The following is a 19,320-nucleotide window of genomic DNA, read 5'->3' as shown; positions in this document are numbered from 1 at the left end:
TTCTTGGTATTTCATAACTTTAACAGCACGTTTCCTAAAAGTTCAAAAATGGTAACATTTCATAAAAATGTTGGTAATGTTCTATGAACGTTCTCCAACTAGTTTGACATTGGAAATGTTCTCAAATAATTCAGAGAACGTTAAACCACTTTCTTGGTGGCTTCCCGAGTGGTACAGCGGTCTAAGGCACTGCTTCACAGTGCTCGAGGCGTCACTACAGACCCGGGTTCGATCCCAGGCTGTGTCACAACTGGCCGTGACCGGGAGTCCCATAGGGCGGTGCACAATTGGTCCAGTGTTGTCCAGGTTAGGGGAGGGTTTGGCCCTTTACTTGCCTCATCACGCTCTAGCGACTCCTTGTTGCGGGCCTGGACAACTGCAAGCTGACCACAGTTGTCAATGTTTCCGCCGACACATTGGTGCAGCTGGCGGGTGTTAAGGAGTGTGGTTTGGTGGGTCATGTTTCGGAGGACGCATGACTTGACCTTTGCCTCTCCCGAGCCCGTTGGGGAGTTGCAGCGATGAGACAAGATCGTAAAATAAAAATCAAACAAAACTTTTTAAAACATGTTCTGTGGGAATTTCAGTACTTCAGCGTAACGTTTTCTGCAGGTTTCCTCATGGTTTTATTTTAAAGTCATGTTCTCAGAACATTAAGAAAACTTTTCATAAAAACCACAAGAAACATTACTGATGTTTCCTTAACATTCTAAGAATGTTATTTAAAAACATCAGGAACATGTCATGTTTTGCTCTTTCCATGACATAGACTGACCAGGTGAAAGCTATGATTCCTTATTGATAAATCCACTTCAACCAGTGTAGATGCTGTTGAACGGAGTATGGTAGTAGGTGCCAGGCGAACCGGTTTGAGTGTGTCAAGAACTGCAACGCTGCTGGGTTTTTCACACTGAACAGTTTCCCTTGTGTATCAAGAATAGTCCACCACCCAAAGGACATCCAGCCAATGGCAGGCCAGTGGTCAAAAATGGGTCATTGATAAAAGAGGACAAAGGAGGCTGACACGAATTGTGCAAAGCAACAGACGGGCTACAGTTAGTCAACTGACAGTTCAGTACACCATTAGTTCCCAAAGACCCATAAAATGATGCACAACTCGTTGTACTTTGACACGAACGGTGAATGGCAGCCGACGACCTTACAGAGTTCCATATAAACAAGAAACTGTGGTTGCAGTGGGCTAAGGAACGAAAACACTGGACACTGGAGAATTGGAAAAACATTGCCTTGTCTGATGAATCCCGGTTCCTGGTGTTTCACGCTGATGGGAGGACTAGGGTATAGAGAAAACCACATGAGTACATGCATCCATCATGATGTGTGTCAACATTGCAGGTGTGGGGTGGGATGTGTTTTGATCGCACACATGGGGCCATTGATAAAAGTTGAGCAACGTTTGAATGACACAGGATATCTGAACAATTAGGGGCATCCCTTTATGGCAGCAGTGCATCTATCTGTGAATGGATTATTTCAATAGGATAATGCACCATGTCAAAAGGCTAGGACTGTCCAAGAATGGTTCCACGATCATGACAGCGAATTCAGCTTACTGCAGTGGCCTGCCCAGCCACCAGCTCTAAATCCCATTGAGTATCTGTGGGATGAGATGGAATGAAATATTCGGAGTAGAGATCCACTACCAGCCAACTTGACAACTGTGGGACACCTTGTAGAGTCAATACCCTGACGAATTGAGGCTGTTCGGAGGGCAAAAGGGTGTCAATTTTAGGAAGGTGTTCCTAATGTTTTGTGCATTCAATGTCAACAAAACTCTTTCTATCCGCTATCTTGTTAAGTGTGTTCAGGTTTGTTGGCCGAGCCCACTAATTGGCTACACCTAATCTTAATGAGTGCTTGTTTCCTTTGAAATGGGGTCTGTCTGAATAGACTAAAATGACACAGCTTTGTGTCAGCTAAAAAAAACATAGCATGCTCGCTCCACAATGTTGGCGCAGTAGACCTATTCCATGCATAAAGAACAGAAGATCCTAAGTTTGAATCTCAAGCCTAAGCCAACGCATTTCCAAATGTCCTATACAGTTGAAGTCGGAAGTTTACACACCTTAGCCAAATACATTTAAACTCAGTTTTTCACAATTCCTGATATTTAATCCTAGTAAAAATTCCCTGTCTTAGGTCAGTTAGGATCACCACTTTATTTTAGGAATGTGAAATGTGACAATAATAGTAGAGAGAAGGATTTATTTCGGCTTTTATTTCTTTCATCACATTCCCAGTGGGTCAGAAGTTTACATACACTTAAATAGTATTTGTTAGCATTGCCTTTAAATTGCTTAACTTGGGTCAAACGTTTCGGGTAGCCTTTCACAAGCTTCCCACAAAAAGTTGGGTGAATTTTGGCTCATTCCTCCAGACAGAGCTGGTGTAACTGAGTCAGGTTTGTAGGCCTCCTTGCTCGCACATGCTTTTTCAGTTCTGCCCACACATTTTTGATGGGATTGAGGTCAGGGCTTTGTGATGGCCACTCCAATACCTTGACTTTGTCGTCCTTATTAAGCCATTTGCCACAACTTTGGAAGTATGCTTGGGGTCATTGTCCATTTGGAAGACCATTTGCGACCAAGCTTTAACTTCCTGACTGATGTCTTGAGATGTTGCTTCAATATATCCATTTAATTTTTCTTCCTCATGACGCCATCTATTTTGTGAAGAGCACCAGTCCCTCCTGCAGCAAAGCACCCCCACAACATGATGCTGCCACCCCCGAGCTTCACGGTTGAGATTGTGTTCTTCGGTTTGCAAACCTCCCCCCTTTTCCTCCAAACATAACGATGGTCATTATGGCCAAACAGTTCTATTTTTGTTTCATCAGACCAGAGGACATTTCTCCAAAAAGTACGATCTTTGTCCCCATATGCAGTTGGCTTTTTTATGGCGGTTTTGGAGCAGTGGCTTCTTCCTTGCTGAGCGGCCATTCAAGTTATGTCGATATAGGACTCGGTTTACTGTGGTTATAGATACTTTTGTACCTGTTTCCTCCAGCATCTTCACAAGGTCCTTTGCTGTTGTTCTGGGATTGATTTGCACTTTTCGCACCAAAGTACGTTTATCTCTAGGAGACAGAACGTGTCTCCTTCCTGAGAGGTATGACGGCTGCGTGGTCCCATGGTGTTTATACTTGCGTTCTATTGTTTGTACAGATGAACGTGGTACCTTCAGCCATTTGGAAATTACTCCCAAGGATGAACCAGACTTGTGGAGGTCTTCAATTTTTTCTGAGGTCTTGGATGATTTCTTTGGATTTTCCCATGATGTCAAGCAAAGAGGCACTGAGTTTGAAGGTAGGCCTTGAAATACATCCACAGGTACACCTCCAATTGACTCTAATTATGTCAATTAGCCTATCAGAAGGTTCTAAAGCCATGACATCATTTTCTGGAATTTCCCAAGGTGTTTAAAGGCACAGTCAACTTAGTGTATGTAAACTTCTGTGAAATAATAAGTGAAATAATCTGTCTGTAAACAATTGTTGGAAAAATTACTTGTGTCATGCACAAAGTATATATCCTAACCAACTTTCCAAAACTATAGTTTGTTAATAAGACATTTCTGGAGTGGTTGAAAAACGAGTTTTAATGACTCTAACCTAAGTGTATGAAAACTTACAACTTCAACTGCATGTGCTTAACCCAAACTAAGCTAGCAGTGTTACTAAAAGTCTTATTGAAACATTCAGTGAACGTTTTTAAGGAAGTTATTCAAAAACATCCAAATAATCTTTTGAGTTTGTTCACAACATTTACTGAATGTTCTCAGAATATTCTTTAATTACCTTCAAATAACCTATAATTTCCATTCTCTGAATGTCAATAAAACCTCCCAGGATAACTCAGGGAACCATGATAAAAGGATCTCAGAACCTCCCAGCAACCTAAACATTAAATTGCATTCTCAGAACGTTTAAAAAACATTCAGTTTTACTGGTTAGGAAACGTATGGCTTCGTTCCCACAACTTCCAAGTAACCAAATGTGCTAACTGGGATGTGCCTTCTGACAGGTGTCAAGGTAAAGCGTTACATATCTTATTGGAAACATAAATACTCATGGAACTACTAGCTGTTTCCTCTACCATCAGCCACTACACATGGCTGATCATAATGTTATCATAGTAGCAAGGGAGATCCTACAAGATAATACAGTATATGTTCCTGTCTCCCAGTCAGCAATTTCCTTACATTACAGGAAATTCTGTTTCCTTTTAGATGTATCTTGTCTGTTAAATTAGGTGATTTAGAGATGTTAATGCAGCATTGATCAACATATATAGTTGAAAACCTACATTTAATGAACCAAAGTATGGAGACATGGGAGGGGGTCAAGAAGATAGTAAATCCATTCTAATGAACTTACTTCTACTGCTTATCCTATGGGCCATTATCTGAGGGCTATCTCCTCGCTCTCACAGATCAAAGTGGCTGGGCTGGTCAGGGCCGGGCTGGAAAATGGAAAAAAAACATTAGGCTGTTAAATCAGTGTAGTAAGAAAACCCACACAGACTCAGTAAACACACAGTAAAACACTAGTACGTGGTGGTTGTTGTGGATCCACTGGCTCCAAACGTGGACACAGAGCTTATGGCCGGAGGGAGAAACACTAACTATCAATCCCTTGCCTTTAGTTTGTTTGTAATTTTGGGGGCTCAAAGCTGGTCGTCATGATAGATCTCTGTGTTTTTTGCTCAGTGAGAAACTTAACCGCTGGTTATAATACCATACAGAAATAACACAGGCAGAATGAGTCAGACTATACATGCTGAAGAAAATGATGATCTTCTTTGCGAAATACAACTGTAAGTGCATGCCTACACTCTTAGAATAAAAGGTGATATCTAGAACCCCATAGGAGAACCCTTTTTGGTTCCAGGCAGAACCCTTTCCACAGAGGGATCTGCCTGTTACTAAAAAGGCTTCTACCTGGAACCAAGAAAGGGTTCTCCTTTTGGACCCTGAGTGTATACTAGGGTTGAATATTTCCACGGTATTTTACAAATGTTCCATCCCGAGAATAAATCACTTTTCTCCCGGGTAACCTGATATTTCCTGTCAAAACCGGAAGTGTCATTTAAAAGCATTATAAAGCATATACAGTTGAAGTCGGAAGTTTACATACACTTAGTTTGGAGTCATTAAAACTCGTTTTTCAACCACTCCACAAATTTCTTGTTAAAATAAAAAAACACACAAAAATGTATTTACATAAGTATTCAGACCCTTTGCTATGAGACTTGAAATTGAGTTCAGGTGCATCCTGTTTCCATTGATCATCCAAGAGACGTTTCTACAACTTTATTGGAGTCCACCTGCGGTAAATTCAATTGATTGTACATGATTTGAAAAGGTACACACCTGTCTATATAAGGTCCCAAAGTTGACAGTGTATGTCAAAGCAAAAACCAAGCCATGAGGTCGAAGGAAATGTCTGTAGGATCCCCTGAGACAGGAATGTGTCAAGGCACAGATCTGGGGAAGGATACCAAAAAATGTCTGCAGCATTGAAGGTCCCCAAGACCACAGTGGCCTCCATCATTCTTAAATGGAAGAAGTTTGGAACCACCAAGACACTTCCTAGAGCTGGCCGCCCGGCCAAACTGAGGAATCGGGGGAGAAAGGCCTTGGTCAGGGAGGTGACCAAGAACCCGATGTTCACTCTGACAGAGCTGGGAGAACCTTCCAGAAGGACAACAATCTCTACAGCACTCCTCTTATGGTACAGTGGCCAGATGGAAGCCACTCGGAGTTTGCAAAAAAGGCACTTCAGGATCTCAGATGGGGCGAAGTTTCACCTTCCAACAGGACAATGACCCTCAGCGCACAACCAAGACAACCCAGGAGTGGCTTTGGGACATGTCTCTTAATGTCCTTGAGTGACTTTGCCAGAACCCGGACTTGAACCAGATTGAACATCTCTTGAGACCTGAAAATAGCTGTGCAGCGACACATCCCATCTAACAGAGCTTGAGAGGATCTGCAAAGAAGAATGGGAGAAACTCCCCAAATATAGGTGTGGCAAGCTTGTAGCGTAATACCCAAGAAGACTCGAGGCTGTAATCACAGTCAAAAGTGCTTCTACAAAGTACTGAGTAAAGGGTCTGAATACCTATGTACACTTTTTGTTTTTTACATTAGCAACTAATAAAACATAATTTTTTTGCTTTTTCATTATGGGGTATTGTGTGCAGATTGATGAGGGGGAAAAAACAATTTAAATCAATTTCAGAATAAGGCTGTAACGTAACAAAATGTGGAAAAAGTCAAGGGGTCTGAAGATATTCCAAATGCACTGTATAGTGTTATACACTACCTTTCAAAAGTTTGGGGTCACTTAGAAATTTTTGTCCATTAAAATCACATCAAATTGATCAGAAATACAGTGTAGACATTGTTAATGTTGTAAATGACAATTGTAGCTGGAAACGGCAGATTTTGTATGGGTTATCTACATAGGCGTACAGAGGCCCATTATCAGCAACCATCACTTCTGTGTTCCAATGGCATGTTGTGTTAGCTAATCCAAGTATATAATTTTAAAAAGCTAATTGATCATTAGAAAACCCCTTTGGCAATTATGTTAGCACAGCTGAAAACTGTTGTCCTGATTAAAGAAGAAATAAAACTGGCCTTCTTCAGACTAGCTGAGTATCTGGAGCATCAGCATTTGTTGGTTCGATTACAGACTCATAATGGCTAGAAACAAAGGACTTTCTTCTGAAACTCATCAGTCTATTCTTGATCTGAGAAATGAAGGCTATTCCATGCGAGAAATTGCCAAGAAAATGAAGATCCCGTACAACGCTGTGTACTACTCACTTCACAGAACAACGCAAACTGGCTCTAACCAGAATAGAAAGAGGAGTGGGAGGCCCCGGTGCACAACTGAGCAAGAGGACAAGTACATTAGTGTCTAGTTTGAGAAACAGACGCCTCACAAGTCCTCAAATGGCAGCTTCATTAAATAGCACCCGCAAAACACCAGTCTCAACGTCAACAGTGAAGAGGCGACTCCGGGATGCTAGCCTTCTAGGCAGAGTTCCTCTGTCCAGTGTCTGTGTTCTTTCGCCCATCTTAATCTTTTATTTTTATTGGCCAGTCTGAGATATGTATTTTTCTTTGCAACTCTGCACAGAAGGCCAGCATCCCGGAGTCGCCTCTTCACTGTTGACGTTGAGACTGGTGTCAACGTCAACAGGATTATCTAATTTTGGATGCAATTTGAATGGATTTGATGGAGAGAAAGAAAGACTGCGAGAGAGTGCTCGTGCATGCACTGATTTCAAGCAACGAGATTCGAGTGACAGGCTGTGTAAAAACTCTGCAGCTGCAATTAAAAATATTATAATCTTTACAATTAAAAAACAAGGTAAACCCCACGAAAGCCAGATGGAGATGGGTAAATTAGATGCACATTCTGTTTTTATATTACTCTAGCATAGGCCATACTGCAGCAAATGTAGGCCTACCTGTCACAAGAACAAAAGTTACCATGATGAGATGATAGGTCTACATACATTGTCAACTGCGCTCCATACTGAGATGGTCTGTCCCTACCCTGAGCATTGATTAATCATGCAGAGGCCGTAGAGAAGCCAGACATCGCATATAATTTAACAGTTACATTTCACGCCATGCTGAACATATAAATAATGTATTATAATTTACTGGTTTATCGCAGTTATTTATCCTGGGAAAAGGGAGTGGTTTCGAGAAGGTAAATCCCAGTAACAAAGCTATTGCTTGTTTAACACAGCAGCCACATATCATCAGGTAGGCCTATATGCACGTGTAAAAATAACATTTGGGGTAACTATCATTTTATAATTTATTCACTTTTATTCCATGATATTGTTGTTACGAAATACACTGAACATAAATACAAACGCAACATGCAAAGTGTTGGTCCTGAGCTGAAATAAAAGATCCCCAAAAATTTCCATACGCACAAAAAGCTTATTTAGTTTAGATTTTGCCCCCAAATTTCTTTACATTCTTCTTTGTGAGCGTTTCTTCTATGCCACTATAATCCATCTACCTAACAGGTGTGGCATATCAAGGAGCTGATTAAATGGCATTATCATTACACAGGTGCAACTTGTGCTTGGGACAATAAAAGACCACTCCAAAATGTGCAGTTTTGTCACACAATGCAATGTCGCATATGTCTCAAGTTTTGTGTGCAATTGGCAATTGTGTGCAATTGGCATGCTGACTGCATGAATGTCAACCAGAGCTGTTGCCAGAGAATGCAATGTTCATTTCTCTACTATAATCCGCCTCAGACGGCGTTTTAGAGAATTTGGCAGTACGTCCATTCAGCCTCACAACTGCAGACCACATGTAGCCATGCCAGACCAGGACCTCCATATCCGGCTTCTTCACCTGCGGGATCATCTGAGATGGACAGCTGATGAAACTGTGGGTTTGCACAACCAAAGAATGTATGTACATCTGTATATTTAAGCAATAAGGCCAGAGGGGATGTGGTATATGGCCAATATACCACGGCTAAGGGCTGTTCTTACGCACGAAGCAACGTGGAGTGCCTGGACACATTCCTTAGCCGTGGTATATTGGCCATATATCACAAACCCTTGAGGCGCCTTATTGCTATTTTAAACTGGTCACTAACGTAATTAGAGCAGAATTTTTTTTTTTTTTGTCATACATGTGGTATACTGTCTGATATACCATGGCTGTCAGCCAATTCAAGGTTCAAACCACCCAGTTTATAATGCCACTTTAATTAGCCTATACCCCATTGTTATATGTTTTATGTTTACTGTTCCGATGTTGTATATTCTGTATGATGTCTATGTGGACTTACACTACACAGCCAAAAGTATCTAGACATCCCTTCAAATTAGTGGATTTGGCACTTGTTGCTGACAGGTGTATAAAATCGAGCACGCAGCCATGTAATCTCCATAGACAAGCATTGGTAGTAGAATAGCCCGTACATGAAGAGCTCAGCCACTTTTCACCTTTCCAACAAATCAGTTCGTCAAATTTTTGCCCTGCTAGAGCTGCCCCGGTCAACTGTAAGTCCTTATTATTGTGAAGTGGAAATGTCTAGGAGAAACAACGTCTAGGCTGTGAAGTGGTAGGCCACACAAGCTCACAGAACGGGACCGCCAAGTGCTGAAGCGCGTAGCGCGTAAAAATCAACACTCACTACTGAGTTTAAAACTGCCTGGAAGTAACTTCAGGATAATAACTGTTGGTTGGAAGCTTCATGAAATGGGTTTCCATGGCCGAGCAGCCTCACACAAGCCTAAGATCACCATGCGCAATGCCAAGCATGTAGTGTATCTTATTCCAACATTGAGTTATAAGCCACTAAACACACTCTGTCCCCATTACAGGGTTGGTTATCTCACAGTATGGAGTTGGTTTTATTTTCTATTGCTGGCAGCACCTTCTCACTAAGGCAAATTCTGGGTATGTGTAAACGTATTTGGCGAATAAAGGTGATTCTGATTCTTAGATTACAGTATATGGATCACAAAGGGAAGGAAGCTCCTTGCACAGGAGAACCCAACGAATACAATCATTGGCTGCTGCTAGCTTCAGTATCTCTCTCTATCTAGGCCTGTATTGAAAATGCAAGTTTCTGATGAATTTGAGAGACAACTAGTTTATGACCATGGATGTCAATGAAGAAGTGTAAAACCCAGGGTCCAAATTGTGGCTACCATTTTGTTGCCTTCAGCATTCCAACCTCTGCCACTTCTCCCAGCCCTACCAGCCCTCCCAGCCCTAACAGCCATACATGTAATTTGTACTTAATGGCCACACTCATTAGCTGCATTTCCAAAACACACTCTGGTCATTAATGGGCACATTTGCAGTCTAGGCTTCATGCCGGCATTATCATTTTGAGTCATCTGTCACAGGCCTGTTCCTTGGCAGTTGGCACCACAAATGACGCAAAAGCCCAAATCTTCTAATTATCTGTTACTATTGTTATCAGCTTACAATGCCAGCCCGCTTGTTTTGACATGGCTGATTTATCAGCGTAGCAAGAAACCTGGTTTGAAATTACATCCATCATGTCGACGTTGCTGCTGAGGGAGGCCACTTGAGGACCACATACTAGTAGGCAGGCAGTGGTGCAGTGCTAAGAATGGTGCACTTTACTTTGTAAACCTCTAGTGTATGGAGAGAGTTGGAGAGAAAAGTAGGAGAGTAGAAGAGAGAAGGACTGAGAGAGACTGGGATAGTGGGGGGGTGGGGGGAGTAGGATAGTCTGAGACAATAGCCCCACCGGGCAGTGGGCTCTCTTTCCCTTTCATTATTTACTTTGGCATAAACATGTAGTATTAAGAGAGAGCAAGACATAGAATGAGAGAAAGAGTGGGATAGTGGAAGAAAGTTAAAGGGGGATGGTGTGAGACACAATAACACTCAGCTCTCTTTCTCTTTCATTATTTACTTGTGCTGCTGTCAGATATGGACCAATGTTACAATATCAGAAATGAAGGAAATACTGTCCACACTCCACAGAAACCTACCGAGTACTTAATAAAGCCTTAAAGTGCTTTCTAAAGAGAAATGTCAACCATAAGTGCTACCATGCTATTAGAGCCAGAAATAGGATACAAAACTATATGATTCTGACTTACTTAAAACCAATTCTGTAATTGCCTTAGAATAGTGCAGCTTCCATCTGAATAAGAAATAGAGATACAGAGAGCGAGTGTGTGCCTGTCCAACCAAAAACATAGAGACCCAGAAAACCTGAGTCTACACTTTCACTAAGGTGAATCACTAAAACAATACAGAAATACACTAGGGAAAAATAAGGAATGGCACGTTAGAAATCAGCTCAATGTAATTGAAGAATCCATAGACTCTAACCACTTCTGGGAAAATTGGAAAACACTAAACAAACAACAACCTGAAGAGTTATCTATCCAAAATGGAGATGTATGGGTAAACCACTTCTCCAATCTTTTTGGCTCTATAACAACGAACAAACAGCAAACATGTATACATGATCAAATACAAATCTTAGAATCAACTATTAAAGACTACCAGAACCCACTGGATTCTCCAATTACCTTGAATGAACTACAGCACAAAATAAAAACCCTCCAACCCAAAAAAGGCCTGTGGTGTTGATGGTATCCTCAATGAAATGATCAAATATACAGACAATAAATTCCAATTGGCTTAAACTCTTTAGCATCATCCTTAGCTCTGGCATCTTACCCAATATTTGGAACCAAGGACTGATCACCACAAGCCACAAAAGTGGAGACAAATTTGACCCCAATAACTACCGTAGGATACGCGTCAACAGCAACCTTGGGAAAATCCTCTGCATTATCATTAACAGCAGGCTTTTCCTCAGTGAAAACAATGTACTGAGAAAATGTCAAATTGGCTTTTTACCAAATTATCGAACGACAGACCACATATTCACCCTGCACACCCTAAATGACAAACAAACAAACCAAAACAAAGGCAAAGTCTTCTAATGCTTTGTTGATTTCAATAAAGCCTTTGACTCAATTTGGCATGAGGGTCTGCTATACAAATTGATGGAACGTGGTGTTGGGGGAAAAACATACGTCATTATAAAATCCATGTACACAAACAAGTCTGCGGTTAAAATTGGCAAAAAACGCATTTCTTTCCACAGGGCCGTGGGGTGAGACAGGGATGCAGTTTAAGCCCCACCCTCTTCAACATATATATCAACGAATTGGCGAGGGCACTAGAACAGTCTGCAGCACCCGGCCTCACCCTACTAAAATCTGAAGTCAAATGTCAACTGTTTGCTGATGATCTGGTGCTTCTGTCAACAACCAAGGAGGGCCTACAGCAGCACCTAGATTTTCTGCACAGATTATGCCAGACCTGACAGTAAATCTCAGTAAGACCAAAACAATGGTGTTCCAAAAAAGGTCCAGTCGCCAGGACCACAAATACAAATTCCATCTAGACACCGTTGCCCTAGAGCACACAATAAATGAAACATGCCTTGGCCTAAACATCAGCGCCACAGGTAACTTCCACAAAGCTGTGAACGATCTGAGAGACAAGGCAAGAAGGGCCTTCTATGCCATCAAAAGTAACATAAAATCTGACATTCCAACTAGTATCTGGCTAAAAATACTTGAATCCGTTATAGAACCCATTGCCCTTTATAGTTGTGAGGTCTGGGGTCCGTTCACCAACCAATAATTCACAAAATGGGACAAACACCAAATTGAGACTCTGCATGCAGAATTATGGAAAAATATCCTCTATGTACAACGTAAAACACCAAATAATGCATGCAGAGCAGAATTAGGCCAATACCGCTAATTATCAAAATCCAGAAAAGGGCCGTACAACCACCTAAAAGAAAGCGATTCCCAAACCTTCCATAACAAAGCCATCACCTACAGAGAGATGAACCTGGAGAAGGTCCCCTAAGCAAGCTGGTCCTGGGGCTCTGTTCACAAACACAAACAGACCCCACAGAGCCCCAGGACAGCAACATAATTAGACCCAACCAAATCATGAGAAAACAAAAAGATACTTACTTGACACATTGGAAAGAATTCACAAAGAAACAGAGCAAACTAGAATGCTATTTGGCCCTAAACAGAGAATACACAGTGGCAGAATACCTGACCAATGTGACTGACCCAAACTTAAGGAAAGCTTTCACTATGTACAGACTCAGTGAGCATAGCCTTGCTATTGAGAAAGGCCGCCATAGGCAGACCTGGCTCTCAGGAGAAGACAGGCTATGGGCACACTGCCAACAAAATGAGGTGGAAACTGAGCTGCACTTCCTAACTTCCTGCCAAATGTATAACCATATTAGAGACACATATTTCCCTCAGATTACACAGATCCACAAAGAATTTGAAACCAAACCCAATTTTGATAAACTCCCATATCTACTTGGTGAAATACCACAGTGTGCCATCACAGCAGAAAAGGGCAACCAGTGAAGAACAAACACCATTGTAAATACAACCCATATGTGTGTTTATTTATTTTCCCTTTTGTACTTTAATCATTTGCACATCGTTACAACACTGTATAATTACATAATATGACATTTGAAATGTCTTTATTCTTTTGGAACTTCTGTGAGTGTAATGTTAACTGTTAATTTTTATTATTTATTTCACATTTGTTTATGATCTACTTCACTTGCTTTGGCAATGTTAACATAATGTGTCCCATGCCAATACAGCCCCTTGAATTGAATTGAATTGAATTGAGAGAGAGAGAGAGAGAGGGTGTGGGTGGTGAAACCTGTTGGCTATCCTTTGTCAACTGCTCGGTGCCATTTAATGGCCTGTAAACCCCTTTGCTGGAAAATAACAGGCAATTAGCATACTGAGTGGATTACATGATTGCTCTGACTCCTGGATTAATGTGTGCACTTAATCTTTTCATTGCTAAGCGATTCTTGGATATGACTATTCAACACATTTCTTCCTTCTCTAAACCCTGTAAAGCTCTAAAACATGAAAGGGATTTCTTCTGTGGCACCAAAGATGCAATACAATGCACTCCCTCCAAAAACTCCCTCACATTTTTTAGAAGACGAGATTTTGCTGTTTTGTTGTTATATACCCCCAACAACAGCAACTCCCCTCAGTAAAGTAAAGCAGTGTTTCTCAATGTCCTTGGATGTAAAAGTCATTCATTCAACTTCTCTGATGCACATACAGTACCACATACGTTGCAACGATGTTGATCACAATCTCTGCCATCCTGCAACTCTCTGATCAACTAGGCAACTTGATACTCTCTCTCCCCCCATCTCCAGGAACTGCAGCTTCACCCCTATCTTCCCCATCATTCCTTCTGAATCTTTATTCCTATTCCTGGCTTTGATATGATCTTTAATCCAGAGCTCCCCACCTCACCTCCAAATCTTTCACCCACAGTGTCAGCCCAGAAATGAAGAGCTGATAATTTTGCAGCGCCATCACTCAGCACCGTGGCAGGCGACACATACTCACACAAACTCTTCCAAGTCGGCAGCTTCACCTTAATTCACACACACAACTACACACACACACACTTGCACTCCCACACAAGCACACAAACACGCCCACGTGAACAAGGAAACACACACACACTGACTACATTACTGCATTCAATATTGCAGGTAAATATTTTACAGATGGTGCTAAGAATTTAGATTAATAAAACCTTGTCCAACCTTGCGAAAAATTGCACCCAGCCCATTAGAATGTAAAATGTCCTGATACCCACTGCAAGTTCAGTCCTCAAAAAAGTTATGTTGGCCTGTTTACCTCAGGCTTTTCATGAGAATAGCACACAAGCAACAACAGTGTGCCCTACTCCATTTCTCAGGTTATCTATGGAGATTAGCATCTCCGTTTTGATTCTCTGCTGTTTCCATCCCTGCAGATAAGGAGCTTTGGGGATGTGCTGCGCCCCACTCCTTCAGAATCTAAATCGCTGATTCACAGCTTTCTGTCAAAAGAAGCAGATGGTGGAGACATGCCTTTGACTCCCCAACCAGTGTTGTTGACTGGCCCCCGCTAGACCACCGGCACTGCTGCTGTGCTGAGCAGGGCTAGTCTAGGCATTTGTTGCAGTTCAGGTTTAACCTCTGTTCTTCTGCCACTTTTCCAGCTGCCTTAGAGAGAGGGAGAGAGCGGGATGAAGAGAAAGGAAGAGAGGGAGAAACAGAGAGAGAAAGATGGATAGATAGAGAGAGAAGCTCCCGGGGCACATAAAGAATGTTTTCTCTTTATTACTCAATAATCTCTCAGTGCTGTGAGGTTCACCAGCATCGATACCACCTCCAATTTATTAATTTATTCCCAAATTAAAACACTGCAGTGATCTACTGTTTACTCTCTCTTTCTCTGTCTACCTCTCAGGAGTCTCTTTAGCTTGTTAACCCATCAGAGTCTAAGCCCAGTATAAGCTGGGGGATGGGGGGGTTCTACTAAGCTATATGGAGTTGCTTTAAGGTCATACAAAGGATCATTTAACTATTTGATTTTTAATACCCCTTGAAGTATAATACTTACTTTATTATTTGATTTTAACTTCTTATTTTTGACACAAACAGTCTAAGCCCTGTCTAAGATGGGGGACGGGGGTTCTACTAAGCTATATGGAATTGTTTTAAGAAGGTCATACCAAGGATCATTTAGCTATTGCATTTGGAATTTTAAGACCCCTTAAAGTATAAAAATATATTTAAAAAATGTATTTGATGAAAAATAATTGTTGGCCCTATTTTTGTAAGTCAAACCGTTCGGACACTACAGGCGATTTTGTGTCTCATGGTTGACAAACACCTCTCTAGCTCTGTCACCTTTCACCGTAGATGCAGAAGTGTGATATAGGCAGATGCGGTGGATTGATATCTCTAGCTTAAACAGACAGATTTTTAATGGGGATGTTTGTATTATGCTAATTGGATTTCAGCGGGGTGTGGACATCGACCTTAGTTAAGATCTCTCTAACCCAGGAGCTCGACTTGTGCCTGGAAACAAGTGGACAGCAGTGACGGTCGGTGTTGTTTAAGATTATGGAGGACGATTTTTAATTTTTTATGAGCATGGCTTTATTTCTATTATACCATATTGGATGACTGTCATCAATATTCCATTCACACAGCTCAATGTAACATAGATAGGTTTAGGCTACTACATGATACTCAAATGTTCCCAATACCCATCATGAGTTTGCTACAACCTAGTCAACAGATTAAAGTTTAAAACATAGGTGGACAGGTCGAGAGAATAATTTAAGTAATCGAGGTTATAGAACGTGACAAATTTCAAACCACCTTGCACACTTACCTACATCTAGCTGATCTAAAGTGTTCTATTGGACAAATTCAGGTACGTTTATCCCCGTTTCGTTCCGTTTAAGAACGATTTTCAACAGAATCGGTGGAATTCCCTTCACTTGTGGACTTCAGTGTACAACACAACAGTTGTCTGTGACCAGGTGAAAAAAAAACATTTCAAGCCAAACCTTCAACCCAAAACCGCTACACACAGCCTACATTGTTGTCACCATATTAGCTATCGTCATAGTCAGCAAAGCTACTATAACTAATGTGTTAGTTTACCCACCATCCAGCCCATTAGAATGTAAAATGTCCTGATACCCACTGCAAGTTCAGTCCCTAAAAAAGTTATGTTGGCCTGTTTACCTCTTGCTTTTCATGAGAATAGCACACAAGCAACAAGTGTGCCCTACTCCATTTCTCTGGTTATCTATGGAGATTAGCATCTCCGTTTTCATTCTCTGCTGTTTCCATCGCTGCAGATAAGGAGCTTTGGGGATGTGCTGCGCCCCACTCCTTCAGAAACTAAATTGCTGATTCACAGCGATTTAGTTTGATATCTTTACTATTATTCTACAATGTAGAAAATAGTTAAAAAAAAGAAAAACCCTGGAATGAGTAGGTGTGTCCAAACGTTTGACTGGTACTGTAGCTAGATAAGTGAAAGTGAAAAAAAATACAATGAAATAGCTCTCTCTCTCTGTCGCTTTCCTTCATAATTTTTTTTTTTACTGTTTAACTATTGGCTTTCTCTCTCTGAGTCAGCTACTCACCAACTGTTGTGCACTGCATTGCTAGCAAGCTGTAGCTAATGCTTTCAGTACTAGATTCAATCTCTGATCCTTTGATTAGTTGAACAACATGTCAGTTCATGCTGCAAGAGCTCTGATAGGTTGGAGGACGTCCTCCGGTAGTTGTCAAAATTACTGTGTAAATCTATGGAAGGGGGTGAGTACCATGCACCTCCTAGACAATGTACCCAGAGGAGGACGGAAACTAGCTGTCCTCTAGCTACACCATGGTGCTACTCCGGAGAGTTATGTAGAGGCTACTGTAGACCGTCATTGCAAAACAGTGTGTTTTGAAACAATTATTTGGTGACGTGAATATACTTTGTTAATGTTTCACAATTTTTATTTTTATGAAATTCACTGATGATGGTCCTCCCCTTCCTCATCTGAGGAGCTTCCACTGGTGGACAGAGCAGAGGTCTGGAAGCATGCTGATATCTGAACAGGTCATTGCATCATCATTACGTGTAGTTTACTTCTAGAGCTAGGTCAATGTACAAGGGCGGTGTAACTATGTAAACAAATAATGCACAGTTGAAATGAGAACAATTATTTCCATGTCATCCCCTGCTGCTGTTTTATCACATAGGTCCCCTGGAACTCAGCTGCGCTCCATCCACTGTGTTTTGCACTCACATATCCACACACATAGCACAATCACTGTGCCCTCACACTGACACACACACCAGTGGACACTCTTCAGAGGAGGAAGGGGAGGACCATTCTCCTCAGTGAAATTTCATAAAAATAAAAATAGTCAAACATTAAAAAAGTTATAATTTTTAGATAAAACTATACCAAATATAATATGTAATTGATTAAAATAAACTGTTTTGCAATGAAGGTCTACAGTAGCGCCATGGTGTAGCCAGAGGACAGCTAGCATCCGTCCTCCTCTGGCTACATTGACTTCAATACAAAATCTCCTAGGCCTTACCCGCTTCCATAGACATACATGGTAATTATGACCACTTCCGGAGGACGTCCTCCAACCAATCAAAGCTTTTGCAGTATGAACTGACATGTTGTCCATCCAATCAAAGAATGAGGATCAGAGAATGAACCTAGAGTGTTGTATTGGGATTGAGCCACAGACAATTATGGGGGTTCTATGTGTTGAGAAGCTTGGTGACATTGTTGGATAGAGATTAGCAGTGAAGTGTGATAGATAAGCATTTTTTGGATATTTGTCACACCCTGATCTGGTTCACCTGTCCTTGTGATTGTCTCCACCCCCTCCAGGTGTCGCTTATTATCCCCGGTGTGATTATCCCTGTGTTTACTGTCTCTCTGTGCAAGTTCGTCTTGTTTGCAAAGTCAACCAGCGTTTTTCCTTGCTCCTATTTTTCCCAGTCTCTGTTTGTTTCTAGTCCTCCTGGTTTTGACCCTTGCCTGTCCTGACTTCGAACCCGCCTGCCTGACCACTCTGACTGTTCGGACTACCAGCCTGCCTAAGCCCTTGTACTGTTTTGGACTCGGATCTGGTTTCTGACCCCTGCCTGCCTGATCTCGAGACTGCCTATCGCCTGGTACTATTTGGACTGACCTGGTTTATGAACTCACGCCTGTCCCCGACCTGCCTTTGCCTACTCCCTATGTTATAACAAATATCAGAGCTCAACCATCTGCCTCCTGTGTCTGCATTTGGGTCTCGCCTTGTGCACTTATAAAATTATTCAATTCAAAATAGTTTTTTTCAAATTACAGGATACGGAGAAGGTATATTATAAATTGTTTTGTGTCCAGTTAGTGCAATGTATTTACATTTTTCTTGATAACTTCAGTAGATAGATATCTCCCAGCATGAGTGTGCAGTTTTCTCCGCCAGAATGGTAGAATGGCCAACGCTGCCAAAAATGTAGTGGACTTTTTGTCGAAGAACCCCTTTCATTCTCTGGATACACGGAAAAAGAGCGAATTAAAAGCGAGTGTCGACCTCTGCCTGAGATCAGTTTCATTCCAGAAGGATGAAAAGGTAAGGGCATTAAATACCAACTGGTATCAAAAGTATAGCGCCGACAGACATGGCTGCCTCGCTTCGCGTTCCTAGGAAACTATGAAGTACTTTGTTTTTTTTATGTATTATTTCTTACATTGTTACTCCAGGAAATCTTAAGTCTTATTACATTCAGCCGGGAGGAACTTTGGATATAAAGGCAACGTCAACTTACCAACATTACGACCAGCAATACAACTTTCCCGAAGCGGATCCTCTGTTTGGTCCACCACCCAGGACAATGGATCGGATCCCAGCCGGCGACTCAAAACAACAGCGCCGCAGAAGGGGCAGACGGAGCGGTCTTCTGGTCAGGCTCTGTAGACAGGCACATTGCGCACCGCTCCCGAGTATACTACTCGCCAATGTCCAGTCTCTTGACAACAAGGTAGAGAGACATCAGAGATTGTAACGTTCTCTGTTTCACGGAAACATGGCTCACTCGGGATACATGATCAGATTCAGTACAGCCATCTGGTTTCTTCACGCATCACGCCGACAGAAACAAACATCTCTCTGGTAAGAAGGGCATGGGTGTATGCCTTATGATTAACGAGACATGGTGTGATCATAACAACATACAATCAAATGCCGACTGCATTATCTACCAAGAGAATTCTCTTCGATTATAATCAGTCGTGTATATCCCCCCCAAGCAGACACATCGACGGCCCAGAAAGAACTTCAATGGACTCTAT

At 41.7% G+C, this 19,320-nt stretch overlaps 1 protein-coding gene across 1 annotated transcript in view; it reads right to left on the bottom strand.

The window, feature by feature from the left end:
- The window catches only part of LOC115152337 (alpha-1,3-mannosyl-glycoprotein 4-beta-N-acetylglucosaminyltransferase C-like), a 216,377-nt gene that overhangs the window by 124,794 nt on the left and 72,263 nt on the right, over positions 1-19,320 (bottom strand). The window contains exon 2 of the mRNA XM_029697106.1: positions 4,397-4,481. The gene's annotated coding sequence lies outside the window, so the exon portion shown is untranslated. The remainder of the gene's footprint in view (positions 1-4,396; positions 4,482-19,320) is intronic.

Source organism: Salmo trutta, chromosome 17 (genome assembly GCF_901001165.1).
Source record: "Salmo trutta chromosome 17, fSalTru1.1, whole genome shotgun sequence".
Lineage (NCBI taxonomy): Eukaryota > Metazoa > Chordata > Actinopteri > Salmoniformes > Salmonidae > Salmo > Salmo trutta.
Note: the sequence above shows the minus strand (reverse complement) of the source record. Positions and strands in the feature narration are given on the sequence as shown.